Source organism: Megalops cyprinoides, chromosome 11 (genome assembly GCF_013368585.1).
Source record: "Megalops cyprinoides isolate fMegCyp1 chromosome 11, fMegCyp1.pri, whole genome shotgun sequence".
In the NCBI taxonomy this organism is placed as follows: Eukaryota; Metazoa; Chordata; class Actinopteri; order Elopiformes; family Megalopidae; genus Megalops; species Megalops cyprinoides.
The window spans coordinates 1,072,044-1,090,277 of NC_050593.1; positions in this window are offsets into that span (position 1 = coordinate 1,072,044).

Here is an 18,234-nt window from a genome sequence, read left to right on the forward strand (position 1 = left end):
GCCAGGCAGAAATCGTGACCAAAAAACAGGCAGGGTAGAGACCAGGCAGGCAGTCCAAACAGTCAGGAATCAAAGCCGGGGACAGGCAGGGTCAAACCATGTAGTCAGGAAGATCAGGTGAACAAGGCAGGAACAGCAGGCAGGAGCAAGGTCGAAAAGCAGGCAGGGTCGATTCGGGGAACAGCGATCAGGCAGAAAACACGGCGGGAACGAGACAGGTACAAACACACTGCGACGAACTGGCAACAAGACAGAGACAAGCAGGGTAGATATAGGGCTGCAGGTGTGTAAGCAGGCAGGAGGAGATGATCGGGTGGGCGGAGACAGGGCGGAGAGTGGGGCAGGGCTAGAACACAAGGAAAACAAAAGCACATGGACAGGGAAAAACAAAAACACAATAGCTAGGGGGCGGGAGCACTGACAAGTAATGTATGTTACATTATGCTACGTATTGCACAGTCCTGGCAGGGCGGTTGGGTTCATAGTAGGGGGTTGCACTGTCCCATACAATGTGTGTGTGAAGTGCATGTGTGTGCGTGCATGTGTGTGTATGTGAGGGGGGGTATTGGCGACGATGCATGGTGGGCAGTCAGGGGATGAGGTGGGAGCTAGAATGAGTTGTTGAGGAGAGTGATGGGCTTAGGGAAAAAGTGTTCCTGGTCCTGATGGAGCAGAACCTGTGGCCGGATGGAAGTTTTCTGATGAGGCAGTGAGCCAGGTGTGATGGGTCCACCACTATCCTACTAGCCCGCTTCCTGGCTCTGGCATTGTGCCGAACATTCACAGGCACCTGTTCCTGGCCTGTGAGCCACAATGCGTTCCAGTCTGTGTTTGGTGTGGACAGAGGATGCGGGGTACCACACACTGATGGAGGAGGTGAGTACACTCTCGATGGTGGCTCTGTAGGTGGGAGCCGACTTTCGAGGAAATGTGCAAGAACATCCTCTGGTGAGCCCACTTGATGACCTTAGATGAGTGTCTCCCATCTCAAGTCACTGGTGATGGTGGTACCCAGAAACTCAACAGACTCTACCACCTTTACGGCTACATTGTTGATGAGTAGTGGGGTTTTCTGTACACCATGCTGCCAGCTGTGACACAGTGTTCCTGTAGGCCAACTCATCATTGTGCTTGATGAGGCCTAGGACCGTAGTGTCATCAGCAAACTTGACCAGCTTGATGGAGGGGTGGCTGGAGGTGCAGTCATTGGTGTACAGAAAGTACAGATATGGGGAGATAACACAACCTTGTGGAGCTCCAGTGCTGGTGGTGAGGGGGGCAGACAGGTGGGTGCCGAGCCGCACCTGTTACTTCCTGTTGGTCAGGAAGTCTGTAATCCACTCGCAGATGGGACGGGGTCCCTGCAGCTGTAGCAGTTTGGTGTGCAGACGATCGGGGAGGATGGTATTGAAGGCTGAAATGAAGTCCACAAACAAAGCCCTGATATAGGTGCTGGGTATGTTCAAATGCTGTTGTATGTGGTGGAGGCTGAGGTTAACAGCATCATCCGCAGAGCAGTTGGCTCTGTAGTCAAACTGTAGAGGGTCCATAAGGGGGTCTGTGATTGATCTGAGGAAGGACAGGATGAGTCTTTCAAAGCAGTTCATGACTATGGGTGTCAAGGCAATGGGTCTGTCATTCAGGCATGTAATTCTGTCCTTCTTTGGAACTGTGACAATGGTGGCTGCTTTGAAACAGGGTGGCACACGGCATTCAGAGATGGACTGATGTGTGAGAACTCTGGTTAGAACTGGGTGGCACTGTGCCTCAGTGAGGCGGGGTAGACACCATCAGGTCCTGGGGCTTTCCTTGAATTCAGCTGTGTGAAGAGCTTATGGATGTACTTCTCTGTGAGGGTGAGAGAGAAGGGGCGGGGGGCATTCCACAGCTAGTGGCTCTGGATTGTATTCCTGGGGTGGGGTGGGGGTAGGCTGATGGTCTTGAAGTGATGGGGGTGGTCCAGACGATGGGCCATCAGCGTGTGTGATAGGGGACCTCTCAAACCTAGTGTAAAAGTGTTGAGGTCGTCAGCAAGTCCAGGGAATGGGGTGATTGCAGGGCTTTTCTTACTGTAATTTGTTATTGTCCTGAGTGTGTTCCAGTGTGTGGTGTCATGCTCACACTCACTGGTCTGGGAGTCTTATTCTGGTCTGATCTGACACCATTGCTCATTCAACTTGAATGGCTCCTTTGTGCTGGACATTGCTCTGGATAAATGAGTGTCATGTAACATAATGTAATGAAAACTGAACAAACAGGAAACACTTTTTTGTACACAGCAATGGAATAGAAATAGTGAAATGATTCGCAGCTTATATTCTCAGCGGGACACAAAGCTGCTACATACGCATATACAGGAAAAGTCATGCATGACAACCATACCTCATTTACAGTGGTGGATGTAATTTAAATTTTGAAAGTGAATGTACTGAAGTTCTGGTTATTTCCAGGGTTCATTTGCTTAAATCATGTTGAATAATCACTAAAATCTCACTGTTGAGCAGTGGTGAAGAGCATTCAAACACATAATTTTGGGATCTTGCATTATGGGCTCACATCCCAGATGGGACAAAGCACTGGAAAATCCAAGCTGTATGGTTTACAGAGGGCAGAAGCCAGGCTGGTTTCAGGTGCAAGGCAAATGGTATACTGTAATTTAAATAAAACATTGTAATGCCTCTAGTCAATATGTTGAACCTAAGAACTGCTTGTGAATAATTAATCAAGCAATTTTGAGCTGTAAACTAAAAAATCAAGCTAGCATACTTGATGGCATGAATAAAATACAACTGAAATACAAAATTATTTTATTGAAAAATTAAAGGAATTTTCTGAATGTGAGCTATTCATTTTAGCCATTTCATTGAGGTACCATTGAGATGGTGTGCTGTATGTGGTTTCTGTCCAGAATGTAGACTGGAGCAAACCGCAATACCCTCAGCATGAAAATTTGCCTACCTCACACTACAGAATCCACAAAAGTAATTGTTAAAAATGAACTTCCTGACAAATTACCCAAATAAACCCCCCTGTCTGAGGAATGTAAGTGCAAGGACAGCATTTTTTTCTCTGCTGGCCCTAGCACCAAAGCAAGCTGCACAGAGAGCATGTTGTTATCAGGGATGAACTGTGTGTGTGTGTGTGTGTGTGTGTGTGTGTGTGTGCATGTGTGTGTGTGTGCATCACAGAATGTGTGTTTCAGAAAACAAGTGTGATTATGCATATCTGTTACTATAGGCCTGAGTAACTTAGCAGAATTGAGCTCTCTCACTGGTCCTGCAATGCCAATATGAAACACAGAGAAAGCCCCAATGCTCTCTCCCTGACTGCGAACCCCCTACTCCAACCCCCCCACCCACCCCCCCCCCCATACCTGACTGACTGTACCTCTGACAATGTTTCCCGCCACCACCACCATAGACAGATATTTTAATAGCCCCCCAACCACCCCACCACAGAATGACACTTTCATAGACCACCCCACTCATATGGGCTTTTACAGTATCTTAAACTGATACTCTAAAAGCCCATACCACCACACCACAAACTGACACTCTAACGACCCCACCACACCACCACCCTATCACAAACTGACACTCACAAAGATTCCCCCCCCACCGCCCTTCCACAAACTGACACTTACATAGACTCCCCCAACCGCCACCCTTCCACAAACTGACACTCACATAGAACCCCTTCCCCCCAACACCCTGTTATAGATTGACATTCAGCAGCTGTTTCATTTTTCCAGCTGGTTTTGGCAAGCACAAGGGAGTCTTATTTCAAAGATAACACCACAAAACAATCAGCCGTGGGACACAGGAGAACGACTTCCTGGGGCTCGCTTTCACTGGGGGTGGCCCTGCATTTCTCTCACTCCACCAGAAGGTGTAAAGACCCCATTGTGCTACATAGTGTTTGTTCTGGCACATGGTCACAGCCTACATGTGTCCTTTTCTCCCATCAGCTAGAAGTTACCTCAATGTGCTTAACAGCCCTTTCTATCCAACATTATCTTTGCCACTTAAGGAGGGGGCACTCATTAGAAAACAAGTTGCTACTCAATTCTGTTTATTCATGATTATTTATTTTTACCCACATTCCTGGGATAAACAACATGGCTCTAAATTTAAACCTAAAGCAAGAATTGATCAAACAAAAATAAGCACAGCCACCTGAAATGGTTACATGCATTGTTTGTTTCCACAGATGTTGGGTCTGTGTGCTGTGTTGGGGAGAATGGCGGAGAGATATGTCTGCGAGAAAAACTGAAATCACACTTTTGCGGAGGTCACTGTGGGTCAGCTGAAGGTGTCGACACGGATGCTGCAAAGCTGTATGACCTCTGTTGGGTGTTGAAGATCTGGTGACTTTTGCCCTCAAACTACCAGCTCAGGATCAGTGTGCCCAAACCTACTCCTCGCCCATGATCTGAGAAACTGAGGAAACTCATACAGAATGGATGCCTGGAGGTCTTCCCAGAGCATAATCAGACATATTCTACAGTTCCCTTAAAACTACTCTTGTCATCCACAACACTGAAGTCATACATACACTAAAACTAAAGTAGTGACTGTAGAAAGTGGGGGGTTGATTTCACGTGGAGTGGTCCAAGTGAACAATGGTCTCCCAGATCACCCTCAAGGGTTCTATACAACAGGGGTGTCCAGGGTTTCTCTGAGGAATAGAATTCAGTGCAGGAGTCATGTGGAGAAGGTTAGGGCATATGGAGATAGCTTGTTTATTTATTTATTTATTTATTTATTTTGTACAGCTGTTTGGGTTGTTGTGGCCCAAAACTGAACTTTGAGTGAGTGTGCAAGTGAAGGAAATCCATTCTGACAGCACCAGATTCTGTCTGTCTGTCTGTGTGTGTGTGTGTGTGTGTGTGTGTGTGTGTGTGTGTGTGTGTGTGTGTGTGTGTGTGTGTGTGTGTGTGTGTACGCGCGTGTGTGTGCAGGACAGAGATCAAACGCCAGCTTTGGTGCCAGAGTGTACAAATTGTACTACTTCATGAGTTACTAGAGCCCTCCCCACCACAGAGCACCCCCCCCCCCCATTCCCACAGTGCTTTACATCACCTCATTACTCCTCCTCAAAGAATTGAAAAGGAAGGTGCATCACTTCCTCACCTGCTTATTATGACGTGCTGAGAGTGTGCATGGATCGTTTCTCTGTGTTGAACAAGCTGATGTAGCAGGTGGGTCACCTCTCACTGGCAGAGTTGAGAGGTTAGGTTGATCACCTCCTCGCTCTAACAGCACAAAACAAAAAGGTAGACTGCTTTCCCTCATCTACAGTCTGCAAATGGATCCCTTCATTGTTCTCAGACACTGAGACAGCAGGTGCATGAAACATGTACAATGTGAGAGATGATATTGTGGGCAGTAGTGTGGTGCAGTGGTAAGGAGCAGGGCCTGTAACCAAAAGGTTCCTGGTTCGATTCCCTGCTGGGACACTGCTGTTGTACCCTTGGGTATACCCTTGGGCAAGGTACTTAACCCACAATTGCCTCAGTAAATATCTAGCTGTACAAGTGAATAACATTTACAAATTATAACATGTGTAAGTTGCTCTGGGTAAGAATGTCTGATAAATGAATGATGATATCATTCTACAGTGCTGGTTCATCTTACAAAAGGACCAAAACAGCACATTAGAGCCAGTAACTAAATCACAGGTCTTTCACACTATAAAACATACTAAATAAGAAATGAAGGCATACAGATTTATGGTGGAGTGAGCATGTGACTGTGTGTGTGTGTGTATGCATGCCTGCCGGTGTGGGTGAAAAAGAGAATACAGGCCGAAAAGTGAGAGTGGGGCAGGATGCAGAACACTTAATTCACTGGATAAAAGTACTGATTTTTTCTCACTTCCCCTCTGAAAACTGATTCTGATGAAATGGTACAGCACATCTTCATGGATTTGTACAATTATCAGAGCCCTCTATGCACCTCAATATCTGTATGGCACATGGCTAATTTCTTCCAGGAATAAATCATTCCCCCCAATATGAGTTGTTCCAAACTGCTTTCCAAGGAAAACACATCTTCATAATAAGCATAATGAATCTATCAGTACTGCGACTTTATAGCCAGTTTGTTTTTGTTTTCCCAGCCATGTGCTTTTGTTTTCTGTGCTCTCGTTTGCCTGCCCCGCCCCTTGTTTCTCCGCCTGTGGCTTGATTGCTCATCTGTTTCACCTGCCCGCTTGTTCACCTGTGTCTCGTTTGCTTGTTAGCTTGTGCATTTATACCCCGTCTGTTTCCTATCTCACTGCCAGTTCATCCCAGTTATTCTATGTTGCATCCAGCAATCTACCATCAGCAATCTGCCTGCCTGCCTGCCTGCCTGCCTGCCTGCCTGCCTGCCTGCCTGCCTGCCTGCCTGCCTGCCTGCCTGCCTGCCTGCCTGCCTGCCTGCCTGCCTGCCGGCCGATCTTGCCTGTTTCCCGACCACGAGTTTTTGGATTTGTTTCTGTACCGTCTGCTGCGCTTTCCTGGTGTTTGACATTGCCTGTTTGGACCCCGTTTTCTGGATTCTCCCTGAGGATTTAAATAAAACTCTTGTGCATCCTCCACCCCTGTCTATGCCTGAGTCCCCTGCCTGAGCCCTGACAGAATCTGTGGGTCTGTGCTGCAAACAGACCTGATTTTTCTGGCCTTTTTAAGCTCTCTGGTTTCACCAAACGTGCAGGACTATAATGCTGGATTTGCAGGTGGTTTTTTTTTTTTTTTTTTTTTTTTAAAGAGAGGAGCATGCATTCCTGAGCCCCCAACCCCAAACCAGGCTAGGACGTCTCAGGTATCTGATGATTTGGGATGTAACCTGAGGGGCACACTCAGAGTTGAAAACACCAGCCCATTGTTTTAACTCAGTTTTCACAGGCTCTGGACTGAACATGTTTCCCCAGCCACAGCAGAGACGGGTGGCAGTTTGTGTCTGAAACAGCATGAGAATTTATTTCATCCAAAAAAAATCCCTGCCCTGAATCTGTGTAGTTCATTTGTTTCCTCTGTGCTTCCTCCAGCTCTGACATGTGCTGATATGAGGAAGTCCAGAGGGAATTCCAGCATCCTGTGTCCAGCAGCCTGGGCCCTGGACTGGATTGGCTCTTTCACCTCATCAGAACCTCTGTGTAATGTTTTGCCAATCAGATCCAAATTAAATAATCTTAAAATGTAAGCCTAGCTTGATCTAATAGTGCAAGCAAAAGGTTAGAGCCTTTTTACTGATAAAGACAAGATATAAAAACATGTTTGCACAGAACTTGTTTTGCCTGAACTTGACTTCCACATTTGGGCCTCAATGGGCAAAAATTGTGGAGGTGATGTGAGTGGTGAAAATGGTGCTGAACATTATCCTGCCTGTTGGATAATCTAGACAGGGCAACAACTCAGATACCCATGAAACAGGCAACTCAGACCTATATTCTCTGTAGAAACAACCAAAGCATGGAAGGTAGGGCTAAGATGCCCATCATTTCCACAAAGTTCCCATTTAAATACCAGAGCATTTTTTTGTGTGTGTTGTTTTTTTTCTGATTGTTAAACATACTTTACTTAGTAATGTGGATTATCGTAGGTTGTTATAAGCCAGTTTTTGCTGTTTAAAGTGTAAAAATCCAATAAAATATTAAAAAAAATATATATATATATATATATCCCAGAGCATATTCCAGCTCACAGACAGCAGGGAGTTAAGTGTTCACTGGCAAGTTATATATCCCTTCCTGGTCTCCCAGAATGCAACAGTGCCCCTTAACTGAATAGCCACACATATACCTGTTACTATATCCAGCACAGTGAGGGCAGCACTGCATCGCAGCCTGCACAGAAGATGGAGCTGACAGCAAGGGGCCACCCAATCATTGGGAACCTTTTGATGAGACTGATCTTGCTGCAGGTGAGGAGGGGAGCAGGGCATGTTGCTGACTGGGCCAGCCTCTGTATGTGTGTGTTAAAACACTGCAATCACTCACTCCCCATGAGCCTAATGAGCACCTCAACATCAAGGGTCTCAAAAAAAATTCGCTGCATCTCACGGGTTCTGAGAAGGGCAACCCATGGGCCCAGGTGTCCTCTCCTGTTTTACAGAGGGTTCTGTGCATGGATGGCTGGCTTAACGGGCTGTAATCACAATATTTTCAGACAGCTGTTTCTCTGTGTCAACTTGGCCCTTTCATCTTAATGACAAAGCAAAGCTGGTCAACGAGGGCTGTGCTGCCACTTGCCAGCTGGTGGGTTAGGACATCTCTCTTTTACTGCCTGTGTTTCTGTTATGTAAGTCCAGAAAAACAACAGCCCCCTCTCTGTCTGTATATATTCTGCCTGTATATAGCTTATGTAAGTTCAGGCAGACAACAACCCCTCTCTTACTACCTGTATGTTTGTTAAGTACCGTAACTTAAGCAAGACGACAAGCTGTATGCAAGACCGCACATGTCACAAAGTGGTTCTGGTCCTAATATCCTAGAGACTATTGCAGTCGTCTTTATCTCAGGGACACAGAATATTCCAGACAGAACTGGGATGCATACCAAGTTAAAGGGCATCAATTATTGTGTATAGTGTAATTATACCTCTCAATGGAGCAGTAATTTCCATGTAAATGCAATGTGGTTTAGGCTAAAAAAATAAACTATGTTTATTAGCCTGTGTAGAGGGCCCTTCCCCCAACATATTTTATATTTCCCAAGACAGAATTCAAACTACATTTCCAATTGCTTAAGGAGAGAGTCAAACCGAGAGAGAGACATGCAGAGGTAAAAGAGGGAGGAGGGAGGAGGGAGGAGGGAGAGAGAAGAGAAAGAGACAAATACACAGGAATGGAGAAAAGATGGGAAGCTACCAAGTCCTTGGGTATAAACATTGCTCTTAAGCGTATGACCATGCCCTGTGGGATGACGGTTTGCTTTGACAGTACAGCATGTGTTGCTCTGGCTGTGCATGAACCACTTCCTGTTCTATATGGATATCTGTGCTGATGATGTCACAGTGATGGATGACGCAGATATGAGTGTGAGACAAAGGGAGGCCACACCCCTCAGGGGGCTGCACAAAATTCATCATCCTCTGACACAGCCATAATCACACAAGAATAGCGACTGGGAATCTTTCTTATGTGGCTTTCTTTCACAATATGCCACAACAGATTTTAAACACATGCATGTGTTCTTTCATATCCTCAGATATTTTATGTGTATATGTTTTACCCCACATCCACATACATACACAGCTGTTATCCTCACTAGCTGTTCTGTGTGTGGTCACTGCTGCTCAGATACCTAGGGTTTCTGTGAGGGATTTAGCTTGCCTTGCACTTGAGTGCCATGAATAGTTAGATTAATTAAAGTAACCTCATGAGAGCAAAGGCCTTTATGTCAGAAAATGATTTGATGTCAAAAAAGACGTCCTGACATTGCTGCTCTTTCTCCTTCTTATGTGTGTGTTCAAGTGTGTATTCACTTGTGAGTGTGTGTGTGTGTGTGTGTGTGTGTGTGTGTGTGTGTGTGTCAGGATTCCCACAGCAGGCCTTTGCTTACAAGGCCATGCACTCCAGTCAGCACATGTGCCTCATCACATCAGCCATATCTTGACATTGCCGTTGTCCATATTCAGAACTAATCCCCTCGTGCTATTTCTCTCTGTCTCTCTCCATTCTGAGAATTGTTTCTTGGCAGATGTGGGACGGATATATGTTCTTCGCCAGTGTTGCCAGCTTCTTAAAGCAGAAAGTCACCAGACTTTTTGTAGACAACAGTCACTAGGGGTTGGGCTGGAGCCCTTCCACAGGGAAACTGATCTTATCTACAGCTTGTTTCCTGGATTTGGGGGATTCTAGAAAGATAAATGCATAAAATGTGTGTTTCCTAATAACACTTGTGTATTAAAATTCATTACTAACATATCTAGTGTACTTGTTCTGAATGTCAGGTGAAAAAGGCAGCAACATTGTGTTGCCTAATTTGATAGCACTGACCTTAGCCCCCATCCATCTCCCTTCTGTGTGTGTGTGTGTATGTGTGTGTGTGTGTCTGTGTGTGTGGTACTCTGAGGCAGGGTTACCTGCAGCCCAGGTGTGCACACGAGCACACGTACTCAGCCACACATTTCAGCTTGTGTTTACACCTCCCTGCATTCCAGCAGGGAAGAGAGGGGGACTGTGAGGCCTGCAGGCCATGTCTCTGACCTTCTGGAACAAAAACGAGGGTCGCTACCCTGGTCAGGACACACCCCCACCCAGGCATTGTGGAAAACACACGTCCATGGATTCCTGCACGTGCGTGCCAGTACATGCCTGTGTTGGTGTCCTGCCAGTTATATAACCATTTAGTCCATGCCTAGCTCATGAAGGGATATCGTCCCTTCAATAAAATTGAACAACAAAAAAATCAATAAAATAATCAATAATGATAATCAAATAATCAATAATAACAATAATAATTAAAAATTGTATCAAAACAAGGAAACTCCCCAAAAAACCCCAAACTGATCCACACACAGGGGCAACAACTCTACACCCCCCAAATACATACAGACACAAAGATTTGTACGCTTATAATTTTGAGGTGACTGATGCTCAACTCATCCCAAGTGTAACGTTCATTCTGGGACCACCCTGTAAGGCTTTACTCTGCATTCCAGGCAATAGATGACAGTGCACACATTTCATGGACACATGGACAGAATCAGGTATTCTTGTTCCTGTTCTTTTCTCACAGAGCATGTCCTGTGGCCTTACACCCCTTCCCTCAGGACAGGTTCTCAAGTGGCAGGGCTGTCAGAGATATGTGGAGGAGAAAATGCAGGTGCAGAAAAGGCAGATGAGGAGAGTATGCCACTTTTGCCACTGCAAAAGATAGTGGCCGGTTTGAGTTGGACCACTTACTCACAACAGTACGTTGAAAGCTGTCTGAAACAACTACTACTCAACTACTAACCACACCGTAGAGCTCAACATCATAATCTGCACATCACTCTGCTGGACCTTCATTGTTGGGCCCCATTCCCTGCTCCTGTTCATCTGGGAAACAATCTATGGTTACTGACAAATAAAGGCTGGACAACAGGGAAGTACCTTCTACAGCATAACCAGGCTTTTTTGGTTTTGATTTACACTGATTCCTTTAGCAGTTGCTGAAACCTTTCAGTGTGCTGAATCAATACCCACACCTTGCTGTAGCTGAACCCACCTTGTAACAGTCCTGTACTATCCTGCAAAACACTGTGTGAAATGATTGAGGAGTCATCTAAAGAGTGTAAAATAAATGACATGTTGATTAAATAAATCAGAAAAAAATTCACTAAAGTGAATTCACTAAAGCAAACTCGCTAAAGTTCATAAAACAAAGGTTGCAATAAGATGGGAACAGCTCAGTATGTCAATACCTCAATGTGTATTGACAACATTCATCAGCTCGCACACAGTCCAACACAATAACTATCATTATTATAATTTCATCATTTACATCTACTTTTTACATCAGTCTTTTGATGTACTTATGTTACACATTACCTCAGTCTTCCCTGCCTTCAGATGTCCATATCACTAGTGTCTGGACTCTGGCTGGTCCTGAACCAAGCCAGCACAATAGGCCATCCCAGATGACACGTTAATATGTGCAGAATATCATCATGCTATAGCAACATGAGAGTGACCCAGTTTGTCCCCGATAGTCATTCTCATGGTTAGGCTTCTCAAGACTGATGACTCCAGGGGTTGTGACCTCCATTTGCTTCCAAATACTGATATCAAAGGAGCACTGGGGAAAAGCTTCAAATGCTCACACGAAAAAAGAAAGCCCTGCTCTACTCTCCTGTGACTGTTGGAAGCTGGGGGCCTGTAGCACAGAGAAAAAGTTTCAAATACTCACGAGAGTTTGGGAGAAAGCTTCCAAACATTCAGAGTACCATAGTGAAGAAGCTTCAAACACTCAAGGGAGCAAAAAATAAGCTCTCTGCATTGGTGAGGTAGGGACAGTGGCCATGCCATCTTTCATTTCCTCACCAAACACCCCCACCTGTGTCCACTTGCAGTGGAAGCTTCACACACATTCTGTGACTCATTTATAAACTTGGGTGTGCACAAGAGAGGTGAGGTACCCACTGAAGGCCACATCACCGGCATTACAGCCAACAGCCCACCATTCTAGAGCATGGCGCTCCACCCTGTCCCCAAACCCTGTCACAGTTAGTCACAATACATGTCGAGGGGTCCAGTCCTCAGGGACAGGGTGTCACTGCGCAACTCTACAACATTCATTGCCACACCAAGCTGTAAGTCTTGCAAGTGTTGTGTATTTCCCACACTGAAGCTACAGCTACCTCATCCTGCTTTCCCCCTGGCTCTCCCTTCATTTATGCAAACCTCTACAGCTGGATTCTAAAGAAAACAACCCACTTGTGATGCCACGGTCTTCCTCTAAAATATATGTAGTTCTCTTGTATTATGACATCTCGAGTATGGTGCTGAATGAAGGCCAAAGCTGCTATACAATCTCATAGAGAAATGCTGCCCCCTACATTTGGTAGTGGGGAAGTTCCAAGCAGAATTTGCCAGGAAGAAGTCAACTGGGCTATAGCTGGCATGGATACTCTGTGATCAAAACACACACACACACACACACACACACACACACAGACATACATACACACTGATGCAGAGCTGTGTCAGGCAGCATGTTGTGTTGTCTCCCACAGACAGTGGCTTATATCTCCACACATCATCTTTCAGCAGAATTTGTGCTTCTGCCCTTTCTGAAATTTCACATAAGCTGTAGTGATAATGGTTCTGTGCCCCATGGCGGGGAACACAGAGAACAGACACAGTGGAGATATTATAACATGGTTGGTTTTCTTCCATTCCAACACACTGACTAAATTTTTCTCTCTCCAGATTAATAGTTTAACTTCAGTCTTTTTCTTTTTTTTCGGATTAGAAAGTGCAGTGTGTGGTTTCTCTTTTTCTCTCTTACACAGTGCAAACACTTACCACTTACCACAGTATCTATTTATAACAAAAACAGAGGGCTAAGGAGCACCACAGTGTTTTAAAAAATATGAAGAGAAAAAAGAAAAATAAATAATAATAAAAAGATTTGATAATATAAAAAGTTGCTTTTGTATGTAAGGGAATTATGAAAGAGATTTGACTATAGCTTGTATTCTGAAATAGTAAAAATAGTAAAATGTCAAAGCCAGAAAATATCAAAAAACATTTGAGGTGCAAAAATTAAAAAGCCTTAATTAAAACGGCTAACTGGCACATTTCAGCTGACATGTCTTCACCAAAGTATACAAATACAAGCCATAGCTAAAATTCTATTATGGTATCTACTTATATTCTTGTCTGCTCTGCTCCAGCGCTTTTGAATTAAGTCAGACAATACAGGGGGTAGTCATGGCTATGCTGCCATTTGTCTGCAAAGTCCAAGTAATTCACTTAAATTCAGTCTGTATTTGTGATGTGAAGCACCTGATTCAGAGTGCTGAGGAAAGCATTGCTCCCCTTGCTTCTGTTTTATTACATTACATTACACTACATTACGCCATTTAGCAGATGCTCTTACTCAGAGTGACTTCCAATTAAGTGCATCACTATGCTAAGAGCAGTTATCGCAAAGTATTACAAGAGGTCAGTAAGATACTGAGTTAAGTGCTAAACTAATGTAGAGTGTTTTTTATAGAAAATAGGAATAGATTTCTCTTGAAGACTCCCTGTCTGTTATACGAATCTCAGCAGGAAGCTCATTCAACCAGTGTGGAGCCAGTACTGAGAAGAGGTGGGCCCGAGAGAAGCTGCCCTTGTATTTCAGGACACAGAGGTGACCCAAGGTAGCAGAGTGCAGCGCTCCCACTGGCTTGTAGGCCTTGATCATGTCCTGTATTTTTCAAGAGCCCTTAAAGTTTAATAACTGAATCAGGCCACTGAGTGGACAAACCCTCTGTTCTTTTGCTGAACACAATGACCCATTCTTCATCTCACATAAAATAAAAACACAAGAACAAATGTAAAAAAAAAAAAAAATCCACCAGTTTAGCACATTACTGCCAGGGTAGTACTGTGGAATATAAGCACTCATCATAGCAGACACTCTATCATGGCATGGCACAAACTGTCAAGGAGAACCACTACTCATGAGAGAACGCTGCATACAAACAGCCAGTCTAAGTCCATTGGTCAGGTAAATTTCACCTCTGAAAGGCTGGCAGCTCTGTCAGCCTCACCATGCAACATGCCCAGGCAAATCTGAAGGGACTCAAAGCTTATTGCAGTGCAGGTCACTGCCACTAGAGGGTGAAATGAAAAAGGTGTTAGAGAGGTCACTTCAAGCCAGATTCTACTCCATGATGTCTCTGATTGCAAATATGAAGATGGTTGAAAAAGCAAGATATATCACCCCTCCTTGGTTTCCTTCTTTAATTACATGGTAGATAATAAGATCATGAATTTGCCTATGTCACAATGAATTAGCATATCAAAGTATTTCAGCAACATTTGCTGCAGTATTGAGTTATTTACCAATATGATAACATTTACATTTATTCATCTAGCAGATGCTTTCATCCAAAGCGATGTACAAAAGTGCATATAGTGGGCAAACAACAGGCACAAGGGCAGGATGTGTACAGGTCATACAATGCAGATAGGGCTGAAGCTGAACACAAGGTCAGTGTAGCGAGAACTAATCAGATTTAAGGTTACATATACCAAATACCGTCACTGGGACAATAAAGTGCTGCTATACTACCTAGGCCAAAACATGCTACAAATACAACATAAGAGATAATGCTACAAGTATGAGCCAAGAATCTTAGATTTAAAAGGTCAAATGGCAAGGGTGTCAGTCCAGGTAGAGACTGAAGAGCTGTGTCTTCAGCCCATGTCTGAAGGGTTGGAGTGAAGGAGTTGTTCTCAGGGGGGTGGGGAGTTCATTCCACCACTGGGGGGCAATGATGGAAAACAATGTTGAGAGGAGCATGGGCCTTTCGTTCTGTTGGTGGGAGAAGCGAGGCATCCGGATGTAGCAGAGCGAAGTTGTCGAGTGGGTGCGCAGGGTAGGATGAGGATCCTGGAGGTAGGTTGGGGCAGTCTTTATTGCAGCAGAAAAGGTGAGGGTTAAAGTTTTGAAGTGGATCCTGGCTGCGACCAGGAGCCACTGGAGGGATCTCAGTAAAGGAGTGACACGGGAGAACTTTGGGAGGTTGTAGATCAGCCTAGCAACTGCGTTTTGGATGAGCTGCAGTGGCTGAATGGTGCAGGCTGGGAGACCTGCAAGGAGGGCATTGCAATAGTCCAGGTGGGAGAGCACAGTGGCCTGGACAAGCAGCTGGGTGGAGCAGGTGGTCAGAAAAGGGCGAATCCTCCTGATGTTGAAGAGAAGGAATCGACAGGAGCATGTTGTCTGCAAGATGTAATTATTAAAGTCGAGCCTGTTGTCAAGGGTGACGCCCAGGCTCTTAACCGATAATGATAATGTCAGAAACTTTTGATTTGCTGATGTCCTGGGTCATTGCAATGAATGAAATACAGTATAGCTCTATGTAAAAAAAGATTACAGTGCAGTGGAGTTTAATGTCAAGGTAAACGTCATTGCTTCCTTAAAATGATCGGCCTAAGGAAGTTCAAGCCTAAGTGTGACAGAATGCTCCTTGGTGATGACATTACAGACCTCAGCTGCCTTGATACCTGCTCCACTCAACTGTTTGCCTCTGTCCCCTCTCTCACATGGGCATCAAGTGGATCAGTGTCCCTGTTACCATTGTTCATTAATACCTTCTGACTTCCAGCTGTTCACCAGGAGGCAAACCAAGTCATCAGTACCTGAGTTGGGTAGCAATGACAGCTAAAAGGGGTCTCTGTTTATTAGTAACTAATAACTGATGAGTCTGTTTCAGTTGAGTCTAATTTGTCCTGAAATCTGAAATGGATTCTACAAAATGCATTAAGACGTAAGATATGTCGTTGCTGACCGCTTATGGAAATCAATGAAATCTTTGACTGCAGAGGTGATAGTCTCCATGACTTTACATACATATTCCTCATTTAAATGTCTGACTTTACCTGGAATGGCCCACACTTTAAAACTACCAAGAAATGTGACATACCATTTCATAATGAACAATATTTCCTTAATACTGAACCTGAACTGAATGCTATTGTTCCTGGATGAGTTATCATTGTGGTCTGTGTGTGCACTTGTGAGGAATTCATGGTCCATTACGTGGTCCTGACTGTGTGCATATAGAATAGCTGGCATCCAGTAGATAGTACATAGCATTGTTCATCCTGGCCTTAAAACATGTGTCTTTCCCACCTTTTTCTGGAGTGGGTGTGTTTTACTTGACAGGGAACAAAAAAATCCCCTAGTTCAATTTATACCCTACATACTGTATTCTCTAATCTGTAACTTGCGACAGAGGTGACAGATTGGGTTTGCAGCCCCTCATTAAGCAGATAATGAGCATGGGCCACATGGCTGACACCCTCCCCTGTGGGATCAAAAAAAGCGCGTGGAGAGGTGTCTTCATGTTGCATGCTGTTGTGTGATGGCAGGGATCCTGTCTCTATCTTTTCTTCATCTCTCTGCCTCTACCTTTCTTCCTCTTTTCTCTCTGTCTCTTTCTATGTCCCTAAGCCAGTCTCCTTTTACCCTGATCAGTAACAACTCTCAGAGCTTATGAGACTGGCTCTCTACCTCCTGGCTGACACTGAATGATTGAGAAGACACAGATCCAGAAAAAAGCTCTCCTGCTTTTGAGAGGAAATGTGATCTTCCTTCCAGTGACTTCTTCCTGCTTTGAAGTAATTTAAAACAGAGAAATGGTGAAGGGGGGACGATGCCTCCTCATGTCTGCTTCCATACTCAGTGTGTCTTTTTGGCCTCTTAAACCCATCTACTCTGACCTCACTGATGGATGGACAGACAGACAGCAGCCTGTCTGCAGTCTGTGACTCTCAAGTTATCTCTTTAACTCTGGGGAACTGGTGCAGTGGTTGTAGTATTGGTAGGGCAAAGTGGCGGCTCTGTTAGAATCATAATTCTGTGGAAAGTCTGCACAGGTACAGAGTCAACACTGTTACACTGCCCCCCGCCCAATCCACCCACTGATGGGTTTACAATCTGATGAACTGCAAAATAGCTCCCCCCAACTTTGCACCACCCACACCCCACCCTCCCTGTCTGGTGGACCTTTACCAAGGCCAGGGAAAAACGTTCTCATACATTGCAACAGTCTCATTCCTCCAAATACACACACATGCACACACTTGAACATACTCACACACACACACACATACACACGCACAGATACATACACACATGCATACGCACACACACACAGAAACAATGAAACAAACATACTCACACACGCATATGCATACATATACACACACACATATACACATGTGCCCTGCCAGGAGTTGTGTGGGACATATTCCTGTCCCAGATAGAAGTGGGTGGGGCGGGGTGGATAGATGGCGGGAGCAAGAGGGGTGGGGCAAGGCGGGGCAGATGGTGGTGTGTAATGCTCTCAGGGGAGTTGGGACTGAGCGCTGAGTCAGGATCCTTCGCATGGAGCCAGGGCCAGACTTCCTTCCTCCATGAGTAGCAGCCAGCTCACTCCTTGGCCCTGATGAAAGCAGCAGACCTGCGCTCATCAGAGGGTTGCGTTTCCTGTACTGTGGAATTGCACCGCAGTTTGGGTCCCCACAGGCTACTGGCAACCACATTTAGACAGACCACCGAGCAGGCGCGTAAATCGCAGTGGTTGTAGCAGAGGCCCCTTTCTTTGTGTATGGTATATTATTGTCCTCACTGCTGGAGGGGACTGGAGGAAACCGTGCGCACTGTTTGTAGGTGTGCAATCATCTGATATGAATGAAGAGCAGCTACTCTCCACTCTACTCCCTACTCTCCAAAGTCCCTGATTTTTTTTTTTTGTGTGTACCTCTCAAATGTGACTTGCACACATGAAAAAAAAAGAATTTTATATATAGTGCAGTGAAAAAGTAGTTTACCCCTTCCTGATTTCTCCTATTTTTTGCATATTTGTCACACTTAATTGTGTCAGATCTTAAAACAAAATTTAATGTAAAACAAAGACAACCAGAGCAAATATAAACTACAGTTTTTAAATGATCGTTTCATTTATTGAAGGAAAAAGGTTATCCAACACTATCACCCATGTGAAAATGTAATTGTGTCCCCTAAACTTGTGCCACCTTTAGC